The sequence below is a fragment of the Manacus candei genome, unplaced genomic scaffold, assembly GCF_025592945.1.
Source record: "Manacus candei isolate 608988 ecotype Guabito, Panama unplaced genomic scaffold, ASM2559294v1 h1tg000014l, whole genome shotgun sequence".
In the NCBI taxonomy this organism is placed as follows: domain Eukaryota; kingdom Metazoa; phylum Chordata; class Aves; order Passeriformes; family Pipridae; genus Manacus; species Manacus candei.
Window position 1 is genome coordinate 14,008,617 of NW_026138062.1, and position 12,771 is coordinate 14,021,387.

Below are 12,771 nucleotides of genomic sequence, written 5' to 3' on the forward strand. Positions count from 1 at the left end.
TTCATTCTTTAATGTAAAACGATACAAGTAATAATATGCAATGATATCGCACAAATTAACCAATTAAATAAATTTATGTGTGCAGACTAAATTTCCTTCAGTGATCAGCTCTTGTGCTGAAAACAAGAAATAAATGTACACAGATCCTAACAGGACATTGCTGTTAAATTGAATTAGTTGCTAGCTCTCTACCAGCTGATGGACAAATGCAGGTTTGGAGTCATCTAGAGTAACAACTTCCAACTTCTACATGAACGTTGATAATTTTCAGAAACAAAAAAATACACACATTGAAGCAGTTGATTCACAGACAGCATTGGCAGCCTAGTCTCTGTGTTGTTGCAGCTTTGGTGCTAATTCAGAGACTGTGTTGATGATCCAGGAGTGTCAGTTCGGAAGCACTTAAAGTTAGATTTACATTAGCCTCTGTCTAATTCCTTTTCACTCAGTTGAGACTTGGGCGCTTTCCCGAACAGAAATTTTTTAATGCTAAAATTAGTGAAAATTACATCAGACTGAAGTTCAGACTTCTCCTGTTTTTCAAGGTTTCAGGTACTGAGGGGAAAAAATGGAAGAAACAGGATACAGAGAAAAATTTTTTCCTTGTTATTCCCAATTTTGTTTTTCTCATGCTGAATTTTCCTGTTCATTCCTGATTTGACTAGAACCATTTCATTTTTAATTTTATTGCAAAACCTTCTCAGACTGCCACCATCCCTCCAATCATGCGTCCAGGTGTTTTGCTCAGATGGCTTTCTGCTTTCCCTGATACTTCCCAGTCCTCCTTTATCTCTCTCTCTTAGACAAAACTGTCTTCCTGGTATCTGCTTTTTTAGGCAGTTCAAGCAAATACTTATTTCTGTTTGAATTCTCTCTTCCCTCCAGCACAAGAAATTGCTACCTTGTCTTCTCTTTCCCCTTCTTCTTCTGTTTTTTCTACTTTTCTAGTCCTTCCCATCTTGCTGACTGCTCTTTGAGTGCCATTTTCAGCAGCTCTGTTTCATCTTCCCCTCCTTATCTGTTAATATTTCTAACCTATATTGTCATCTCCTCAGCCACTGTGCATCCTTTTCCATGGCGTCATTCATCCTGGCATTCTTTGTCTCACCATCCTTCAGGAGAGTCTCAGATCTCCTTTTGTGCCTCTCAGTTTGCTGCTCATTTCTGCTGTCTGTCCTGCCTCCTCTCTCCCATTTTCTTTACTTGCAAGGTTTTGCGTGGTTTTGAAGAGAAATAGCCCTTGTATACACAAGCAACCAGCAGGATCCCATTAGGACCCGTTCCACGTGCTACACCTCAAGGAAGGCAATGGGAGACAGGGCTATGATGCTTCAGCAGCATCCTTATGTCAGTGATGCTTTTTGTGGGATAAAAACCTAGTCTAAATCAAAACCAAGATTGAAACATTTTTAGGAAGTTATTAACAACACCCAGTTAGAAGGTAATTAGTGGACGATATGTTCAGCATCAGTAATACAACATCAGCCACTTACAAAATCTTACTTAATTCCTACAAGTTCTTTACACTATTTAATCCCCCAGCACTCACATATATGCACACACACCCCCAGGTGCATGCAGACTCCTCTGCTGACCATGTACCTTCCCTCCCCGATGCAGGAGGCAGTCCAACGAAGTCCACAGAGCGAGAGGTCTCTGTGTTGCTCCCACAGCACCAGCCCAGCTGTACAAGTTGTACCCTACAACCTACAGCTCTTGGTTTTTTGTGTGCACAAAGCATAGTGATGTGTTAGGGCTGTCGGGCACGGAGGGGAAGGGAGCCAGATACAAGTCCTTGTGGGCACCACAGGTGTGAGCTGTACCCTCTGCCACCCCTACAACATGGCAAAGAGACAAAGTTCACTTCCTTCAGTGGTCCCTGCTCTTGTCAAGCACAGCCTTAAAAAGTTCTTTGAGATTTTTTAATGTGTGGATTAGGTGGTGGTGACAGAACGTTATTGTATGTTAAAATATTCTGTAAAAGAGCATTGAAGTCCCATGAAAAACTCTTTCCTTGCCTTTTTTTTCTCCCTCTTCAGCAGTGATGAGGACTGATAAAAGGTAATTAGAGGCAAAGCAGGTAGCAGCACCTATAGATAAAGTTGCCTGATGATTTCCCTTAAAACTGTATGTTCAGTTGCACGAAGTCTGTCTATATGTTAACCGTTTAGAGTAGCATTTTCCATACTGCATATCTGCTGCAAGCTATTTTTATTTTTTTTTCTTCCTTTTGTAGGAAATTTTCAAGAAAAAACTATGCCACTCTTCACAGAGCATGGAGACAAAAGTGTAGCATTTTCTATGTTGAAAAAATGTATTCTACCTTTTTTTTTTTTTGGTAAAAATCTGTAGAACCTCAGTGTTTCTGTCTCATGAACCTCAAGCTTAATTTGGACCATTGTCCTTTGCTTTCAGAAGATATCCATAAATACTACTGGCAAGTCGTGTCCCTCTAGCAGCAGGTTTCGCCATACATAATATCCTTTCTGTTGTTCAGAAGAGTTACTCCATTCATTGAAGGGCCTTTTAAAAGCTCCTTCCTGGTGGTGGTGCACCAAGGACAGGAGCTGTGCAACTTTGATATTTCTGGGGATTTGGGTTCAAATTTATGGATTCTCATTCTTACAGGTTTTTAAATTTTCAGAAGATACAAGCATTTGCAAAATCTAGCGGTCAGAACATTATAAATTTAAATCTGCTGACTGAACTTTATCTGCTTCCTGTGTACATAAACAGCTGTAATGACATGGGCTTGGACTATTTTTATATTATGTCTGTACATAGACCTGACAGAAATACAGTTGTGTCTTTTAGCAGTTTTCACATTCCATATTCCTCACTGTGAATATATTAATAAGTAGTAAATCCATACCTTTTGCTGCAGATTTTTTTGTGACTTAGATAGTATCACAAGACAACATTATCCACTGCCCATGGTGGTTTTTTTAAAGTACAGCCTGTTATTTCTGCCTACTGTAAAGTTTATTCCACAGAAGTAAACACAATTTGTAGTACAAAGTTAGAAATTAACAGAACTGTTCCATATGTTTAAAGGTCAGATTATATGGTCTGTTTGTATAAATTATGCTATGGAAGAGACTTTTAATTAAAACCAATAGTGTTGCCTTTTTTATTTCATGTGAAGTGATTATCCTTTCTACATTTTAGGAGATGGTTATTTTGAATTTGAGCACTGAGGCTGAGAGTTTCTACTTTAGCTGCAATTTTTTTGTTGTTATGCACAAAAATCCTTTGCAGCTGTGCATATTCCAGCCTGTCCACCTCCATCCTGCTGCCCCCTAGAATGAATCTCTCTCTTCCCCTTTTTCTTGGTTCAGCTGGAAGGAACATTAGTGGTTCTTGGAAAGGAGAAGCAGGTTGGCAGTGGCTAGCCAGGAGGAGAAACAGGCAGAGAAGAGGCTTGTATTCAGGGTGGGGCCTGTGTTCCTGAAGGTGGTGCACACATTTAAGAACTAGAGCAAATAATAATTCTTGCCAGAATGCAGAGTTAAAACACAGGCTATAAGATACACTGTGGTATTTGAAACTGAGAAGGAGATTGAATTAAGACACATGCTGTTTTAAGATTAATCAACAGTGGATTGTATGTTTTTATGTATTTTATGGATTATATGTTTTTAAGTAGGAGCAGGTTTGGTGAAGGGAATGAGGTAGGTGCATATTATTTACAAAGCCCAGCATAAGCAGGATGAGGAAATCCATTTTGATGTATCCTTAGTCCCTGCACCTCTTGGAAGCTGTTAATTCCTTGTCTGCCATGTCAAGAATGCTTTTGGTCCTTCAGCTCTGTGTTCTCACCAGGGCTGAGCTTTGATCTGGTTGCTTTTATCCCAGATTTGGATCCAGCAGAAGCACATGCCTGAAACTTCTCATTTGTTTTATCTCTGCGTTGGGTTTTATTGTGTCTTGGACCAACCTGCTGGAAACTTTCTGTTGTCTAAAATATCTCTGGATATTTGTTGCAGTGTGTAAGTTGCAGTCTGCTACCATTGTGTAGTGGCTTTGCAATATTTTATTAAATATTAAATATATTCAGTCCTTGTTTTCTTTGTTTACTTTTGGTGATAGAATATTTGTGTACTAAATGCTCGGTGATATATAAATCTCAGTAATCCTAGTAGTTTCTTTTTTTGTGTAGATGAGGTTTTGTGGCATTGAAATAGCTTAGAAAGAGAAAAGTCCTTTGTTTAAAAAATGGTTTTGTGTGTTTATGTATACAATCCGATGACAGAGATGCTTAAATATGTGCATATTTTACATCCATGCAATCACTCTCACCTCTATATTTCTCCATACAGCTATTCTTTTACAGGTTTATGGCAAATTATTTGACTGTTGAAATGATTTTAAATATTACCTTTGATTGGATCATAGCAATTAATATTCCCTGGTAGATTAGTTACACTGTGCATTCAGTGCCAATTTCCATTCTCTGTGAACCATAGCTATGGTAGGTGCAGTTAACTGCTCTAGCCATATAGTCCCATAAAATCTCAATAAAATCTGAAAACTGTGGAGTATGGGTAATCTTGCTATAAATTGTAATAAAAATTACCCCTGTAGACTCTATATTCTGACCATTACGTTCATGGATACTGCTGCTTTGTACATAAAGTTTTATGAAATAAATCGACCAGTTCTACTGCCTCTTCTAGGCACCAAGCTGTTTTGATTGAAAATCTGATAGGTGTGCACAGAGCATTCTTTCCATGCATAAATCATTTATAATGAACTTTAAATAGGAAGAAAAATTCCGTATATGTGCTTCATGTAGTATGGACCAGCTTAGAAGGAGGAAATCATCAATACTGTTATTCACATGTATTTGTTAGGTCCATAAAGACAGGATTCTGTTTCCTAAAACACATTAAATAAACCTGAGTACCACACTTAATCTCTGATGTTATAGTTTGAAATAGCTCCTGTACATCTACATCTGAAAGTGTCGCTTCCACCATTAAAAACATGTACTGATGTCTGTTACATTCTCTTTTGACATCTTCCTGCTGGACAAGTCTGTGCTGGTCTCCTCTTCTCTAAAAAAATTTCCAAGAAGGAGGATGTTTAGTTGCTTCAGATATCAAACTGTAGTCTGAGGCTGGGCTTGCACAGTTGTGAAATCTATTTTACAAGAAGGATGAGATGAGTTGGTTCCTCTGCTTGGTATTTGGTCCACCCAGGTACATTTTTTTATCAGAGGCATTTGAGACAGTTTCAGTTTAAGAAAGCAAAGGAAGTCACTGTTGACCAGCAGTTTCCTTCTTTCAACATTTCGGGTACTGAACTATGCTGTATGCCAAACTTAGATTCCAGAGTTGTGGTTTGGACACAGCAGTATTCATAATTGTTGGCAGATGATTATTTTTGATACGATTACTTTGACCCTTTGTGAATGACTTCTCCACATTTGCCTCCTAAGGCCCTGAGGCCAAAGATCCTTTTCTTTAGCTTCAGTGTTGGGGACTGAGGCACCTCTTTGACATTAAGTGAACAGTGACGGGTGGGAAGAAAGTGGGAGCGAGCAAGCCTGCATAGTGCTGTTGCCAGCACTGTGCAGCTGTCTGATCTCAGACACTTTCTGGGATCCCCCCAGACACTTTTGCTAGTTTCCCTGAAAACCAAGGTGTTGCAGAATCGCATGGCAAAGGCTTCTGTTGTCCTCTTGCCACCAAGGAGCAGGTCCACAATGGCTCAAGGGGACACTGAGTCTCCTTCCTTTGCCAGGACTGGTGGTCCAGCACCCAGCAAGAGGAGAGAGGGGGGCTTACACTACTGAATTTCCCGTGCAGCCCATGGAGACGAGTAGGCTCAGCATCCTGAAGGCACCCATCTCCCTCTGATCGGCTGTGTGGGAGGGTTGTCGATGGTTCTGTTTGCAGTACAGGTACCTGAAGACAGTGGCACTTCTCTCCCAGTGTCTCCTAGGTCCTGAGGTCTAGGGCTCTGAGAGGAGATGGGGGCTGATTGAAACATACTGTTAGCATTGTTAGGTCATGGGGTTGTTGCGAGTGGCAGATTATTATTATTGTTATTAGGTTCAAACTAAGATGATTTCTTCTTTTGCAGATTAATAGCATATTGTGCTACAACATGAGTGCCCTACAATTTTCTTAGCCATATTTTCCACTACCATCCTTATAGGAGTTTGGCAGCAAATGTCACTTTGCTACTTCAATCCTTCATGCTCTGCAGACACAGGGACACACGTGTAACAGCAGTAATAATGCGATTCTTGTAAATGTCAGTTTTGGCATGTAGGGTAATACTGGTTTTCCATTCCTAATGGAAGTAAGTACACAGCAGCATTGCTTACAGATAATGATGATCTTTAACTTGTATGCCAGCATGCACTCGAAGCCACTGGAGAGGAGTTTCTAAGAAACAGTAATCATGACCCTTTCTGACTTATTTGAGGCACCTCATATTTCTGCTTCATTTAAACTTGCATCACAATTAAAACCTGGGGCTGTGTTTCCGAGAAAAAACACGTCACCCAGGCTTGGATCAGAACTGGCAAGGCTGGAGGGGCTTCCCCACCATCCAGGCTGATGTCTCACCTAAAAAAGGTGTTGGGTGTTAGTCCGCACACTGCAGAGCCACATAACCCTGCTTCTGACTGGCAAGTCTTAGTGGCTGGATGCCAGGGCCACAAAAAAATCCCATCATGAAGAATCATTTTGATTAGCAAGTTGAAAGGCATCCTTCAGAGAAAGCAGGATGGGGAGTTCATATGTGAAACAGAAGCAATGGAACTCTGAATTTGTAAATCCTTTCAAAAAGCAGAAATAGATTCTTAATTAAGAGAGCAACTAAACATAATTCAGTTTTTATTGTGGTGTGGTGTATCAGCAGACCTACTTGTATGTATGTTTAAAAAGTTATTAGCAGAGAAGTTAATTCAATGCAGAAAACTGAGGTTTTAAGCTGGAGTAGACAGAGCCTTCGGTATTTCAGGATGCTGAAATTTTTTCTCTCTGCTTTTACACCAGCAAGCATCATCTCATAATGAGTCATTTCAACATCAGGTAATTACTGTGTGGCTTAGCTACAGACATCGATGAAACTCCTGAAAGTTACTTAATTTTCTCCTGTCTCTTAAATATTTTGTTTATCTGTAGCCCAAGTGGCTCATATTTGCCTCTAATTGAAAGATAGTATGTAGACATGAAGTTACTTCTAGTGGGTCTTCATAAGCCTACTGATGGGTTGAGTTTTCATCCCTTTCACTCACAGGAAATGTGACTAAAGTAAATCAGGTTGCAGTAACTGAAAACTGCCAGTGGTGACAGCAGCATGGTGGTGTATGGTCCTTTTCATGACACCTGCAGGCATCCAACTGCAGGATTTCTGACAGCACTTGGCTTTGTCTGACCACATCAGACAAAGGTGTGTATCCCTAATTAATCACTGGAAAGAAGCAGAGAGGTTAGGACATACTTGGGTGAAGCCCAGATATGACAGACAGGGACAGCATTTACCTAACAGCTTAGTATGAGCAACACATGTGTGAGAAGTGGGAGGAGACATGCTGGGTTCTCATCAGCCTGGAGCAATTTAAATCCACAGTCCCCTCCTTCCCAAGAGTTTCCAGAATGTGGACAGGAGCACTAGTTTAGAGAGTGAAAAAAACAAAAAAAATACTGTGATGGTGTGGTTTTGTGCTTGGGTTACTCCCCTGGGAAGGTGGAGGCTGTGTCCTGTTTCAAGAGGTTCATCTGTCCTTAGCAACCAACAGCCTGGATCCTTCCCAGAGATTTTGCTTCCTTGACATGGCTAATCCCATACCATGTCAAAACCAATGCAGCCGTGTGCCAGAAAGCTCAAATTCATTCAGTACTCATTGGAAAGCTACTGTGCAAGTTTAAATCTCTTACAGCACTGTAGAACAGGCAATTTTGCCCTCGAAAGCAGAATCAGGTATTGTCTGGCCCCACAGCCAGAAAAAATTTTAAAGCCAAAAACTATTTAGTTCAATAGAAATAGAAGCAAGCTTGTACCTGATCTGGATCAGACTTTTTCCTACTGGCAACTGACAGCTGGCAGATACAGTATTAATGATGGTAGACCAAGTTCTGTAGTATTTACAAATTGATATGTGCCTTATGTGAGATCCATTTGCACATCTTACTTTAAAACAAGTGCAGAAAGTGAATTTCCTCGTACTGCCCAAAGGGAAACTCCTGTTTGTTAGTTTGGCAAAGGGGGCATTGAGAAGGGATTGCATATATGTATGTGCATTATGAACAATTCTCTGTACTTTCTGTAGTGAAAAAGGACCATTGTTTCTTGAGGGTAACAGCAGTGTGGTCACTTGCAGCCTTCAGCACTTGCAGATGTTCTTAAATAACTCCCCTGGCTCGCCAGTCTGTTCAGCATGGAGAGCTAACAGCTTGCTTCTATAGCTCCTGTGCACTTATTCAATGGCACCTTTGTCCCATGAAAGCAGCAGTCTCTGACTTGTTTCATTTTTCTTGCCTCACCTTAACTTCATTCACACTTCACAAAACCACCAGATAGCTCTGTTGGACAAATCTTGCCTTTCAAGAGGAGCAGCAAGAAAACCAGTTCAGGTGTAGGGCTTGGGCTTTATTAATTAAATGTGTCTGCCTGTGTTAGGGAGGACTCGATTCAGTGACCCAGACAAGTTCCTTCTGGACCCATGGCCCTAAGTTCAAGGAAAAGCTTGGTTGTTAGGGCAAGGTACAGCACAAAGGGAGGTTAAAATGCACTGACATGTTTTGTGGGCTTTCTTCCACTTTGCTTGCCAGTTGCATTCCATCACTCACTTGTCCTGCACCTTTTTAATCTTATTTGCTAAATTATCTCTTACCTACTTCTCTTCATTCTTTCCCGTTTGATGTTCATTAGGCCAGTAATTACTTTTAATTCAGTGTTTATGAACTGAGGCTGGTATTTATAAACCTTAGTGCCAGCAGTTCAACAGTTGTTCTTAGATGTCCAAGAGAAAGTCAAAGCTGTTGACATAAGTAGGAGTCATGAACTCTTAATGTATAAAAATCCTGTGCTGCAGTTTGCACGCTGCAGTGAGTGGTGAGGAGGAGATATCTGTTGGGCTTTTGGCCAGTTGGTTATTCTCACGGCTCATTTCGGGTAGGAGAATAGCTTTAAAGGCTGTTTCCCCCCTGGCAGCTGCAGCCATGCTGATGAGAAAACAGGGCAGTTTACACCGTCTGGCTGTGGCAAAGTTCAGCTTCCCGGTTAGTCACCTCAGCTACCCAGTGCCTTGGCCACTCAAGTCTGCAAGCTGAAAAGAAGTGACAAATGGGGAGGGAGACTAAAAAGGATGTATATGTGGGCCGACATAAAGAAAATAAGGGAATAATCCCTAGATCGTTATCTTACTTAATTACAAGCTTTGGTTAGGTTTATTGCAAAAATATAACAGAAAATGTCCTTGAGTTCCTTGCCTTTGAATTTGCCCACTGGTACATTTCCATTCCTTGCCTTTTGTCCTCACTGTGCTCAAGTGTTGCAGCACCTCATGGTGTGTTCAAACATCGGTGTCTGATGGGGCAAACTGTGCCCATTGTGCCGTATTATCCCTAGGTGCGAAAGTACAACCCCATTGGCAACTTCATGGCTGTGTTAGGAGTATGCGGAGTAGGACTTACTTGGCAGACACAAAAAGAAGGTAATTGAGAGTTTTCATCCTAGCACATTCCTCTAGTAATCTAAAACCAATACCAAATGTCATAGGACTCTCAATAGTATTTGAAGAGCCAGTAATCTGCAATAATAATGAAGCAACATGTCTTATGAGGAACAAAAGTATGTAAGATTTTCCATATGTATTTATACCATGTGTTTTTATGTAGGTGTATTCATGCTTACATGATCAGAATTGGTGTGTAATAACTGTATTACAGACTAAATTATGTAACAACTTTTTTCATTTCAAGTTAGGCTTAGTTTCTGAGCTAGCTACTTAAAACTTCTACTGTAGTGCAAGTCAGATTAAACCACAGTTTACATAGTTTTTTGTTAAAATTTTTCATTTTGTTGACAAACAATTAGCTTTCACAAATCTGTCACCTGTAGCACATTTAAATATTGGGCAGATACAAACATAACTTTTTGTGATGAGGTTCACTTTCGAGAAAAAAAGCTTTACTCAGAGGATAGTGAGGCACTGGAACAGGTTGCCCAGAGAAGTTGTGGATGCCCCATCTCTGGAAGTGTTCATGGCCAGATTGGGTGGGGCCCTGAGCAACTTGGCCTAGTGGAATGTGTCTGCCCCACAACAGTGCAGTTGGAAATAGATGATCTTGAAGGTCCCTTCAAGCCCAAGCCTTCTTATGATTCTGTGAAAAAAATGAAGTATTAATGAAACCCATAATAATAATCTCATGCTTTTAAGAAGGAACATTAGGAAACGAGGCAGAAGTAACACTTCTTTCCAGTTTTCTGGGACTAAATCAGCTGACTAGATGGTTCAGTTGCTCTTAAATCAAATGCTAGATTATCCCTAATGCTCAGGTACACATTGAATATCATCATGTGTAAGTCGTGATTTTAAAAAGCACAGTCAGAATGGTGCTCTTTCTGCCTAAAATAATTAAATGTTTTGAACAATTTCTAAGTTGCTGTGTGTTTGTCTCGTAGGTCACTATTCATTGTCAATAGTCTTTGGTTTGATAAGCAAAAGATGTTTAATTTACCATACATGAAAGAAATAATAAGCAGTCCAAACATAACCAACATTACTGAGACACATAAACTGTGCTAGGAGAAAGCTAGTAGAAATAGTACTGTGCAACTGTAAATGCACTGTGATTCCAGAAGGGGTTGTTCATCAGCTTACTGAACATATTTTCACTGTATTTTCTTTATGAAGTTCTTTAACATAAAAAAGAAAAACAGCTGAAGGGTAGTTTGTAATCACTCACTATTCTTTTACTCAGAGGTGGTTCACAGCTAAGACATGAATTAAAATTTAAGACCAACTTTCCCTCGAGTCATCATTCATTTGTGGGGCACTTTCTTTTCAAGAGCCCAGCAATCCATCAGTGCTACTCTATGGCTGCACAGCTCCTGAAGTATCTACAGCCCTCCCATTTTTCATTGTTAACTCAGTCCTTTTACTAGAGTCAAAGAACACTGTAACATAAGAAAGATGGCAAAATGGGAACTTTAACTGTGACTTTTGGGCCTTCCTCCCTAGGTGAACTGGGCCTACTGAACTGTTCGTGATCTCTAGAGGAAGCCTGTGATACCTGTTGTCCAGGTCCATGGCTAGCCAGAATTGAGTAGGAATTAATACCTTTCTCGAAAATCGTGTTACAAGACCCAGAAAGTGTCCTGTCTCTGACACTGCAGTACAGGAGAGCACAAACTAACAAACTGCAGCAGTTGGCTCTTTAAATAAATAACTGTGAATTCCCTTATTTCATCCAACCAAACAAAATAAACACATTTTACACAAATCTCCGCGTGTCTTTCCCCTTCCTACGCTTCCCTTGCGGAGTCAGGCATCTCTCCAGTTTTGCTCTGTACTCCAGCTGCCTTCAGTGTCTCTCAGCATTTACTAATCCTATGTGGTATTTCATGAGTAAGAAGGAATGTCTTTTTCTCTACATTACTTCTGAAGTTTGTCTCTGGATTTGTCCCTTGGCACAAGCAACCGCCCCAGTTCCTCTCGGCACTATCCCAAGTCACACTTGTGCCCCATATTTTCCCCCATGCCTGTCTCTTCATTTCCTCTCCCTCTCCATTTGTGGATTGTTCTTTCTTCCCTTTGAAGGGCAGCAATCAGCATAAGAGGGAAGGCAAGTCACCTGCCTTTCTGCTCTCCTCTTGTTTCCTGTCTCTTTGGCACAAAACCTAACTCTGGTGGGTTGATTTTGGCTGTCTGCCAGGCATACACCCAGCCACTCTCACACTCCCCCTCATCATAATAGTGGGAAAGATAAAGTGGAAGAACTCAAGGGTCAAGATAAAGACGGGGAGATCACTTATCAATTACCATCACAGACAAAGAATACTCAATGTGGGAAAAATAATTTATTGCTAATTAAAAGTAGATTAGGTTGGTGAAAACCACCCCCCCCAACCCCCTATTCCAGGGCTCAACTTTATTCCTCTTTCTCTGGAGGAAAAGAGATTTCCAACTCTTCTCCCTCCCCCATCCCAGGAGGATAGGGAATGGGGACTGGGGACTGTGGTTAGTACATAATGGTTCCTCTCTGCTGCTCTTCCTCCTCACACTGTTCCCTTACTCCAGTGTGGGTTCCCTATAAATAGCAGTTCCCATCAGGACAGCCTGGTCCACAGTGGTCTTTTCTAGGGGCTGCAGGAGAACTTCTGCACCACTATGAAGAACCTCCTCCCCCCAATCTCTTCTCATGTTGGTGCCTGCAGAGCTGTTTCACAGAATCACAGAACTGTTAGGGTTGGATGGGACCTCTGGTGATCATCTAGTCCAACCCCCTTGCCAGGGCAGGGTCACCTAGAGCAGGTTACACAGGAACACATCCAGGTGGGTTTTGAATGTCTCCAGAGAGGGAGACTCCACAACTTCCCTGGGCAACCTGTTCCAGTGCTCTGCCACCCTCAGAGTAAAGCGTTCCTCATACTATTTTTTCCTCCCTCCTCTCTTGGCCAGTTTTTTTGCTTTTTCTTAATCCTGTTTTCCCTGAGACACCCTCACCACAGCTGCAGGGCTCAGCCACATCCTGCATTGGGTTGTTGGAGCAGCTCGAACTGGCTGTGTCCAGCATGAGGCAGCCCCAA

The 12,771-nt window shown here is 41.2% G+C and overlaps 1 protein-coding gene across 8 annotated transcripts in view; it reads left to right on the forward strand.

Moving 5' to 3' along the window:
* KLF12 (KLF transcription factor 12) overlaps positions 1-12,771 on the forward strand; it is a 235,860-nt gene that overhangs the window by 150,244 nt on the left and 72,845 nt on the right. The window lies entirely within an intron of this gene.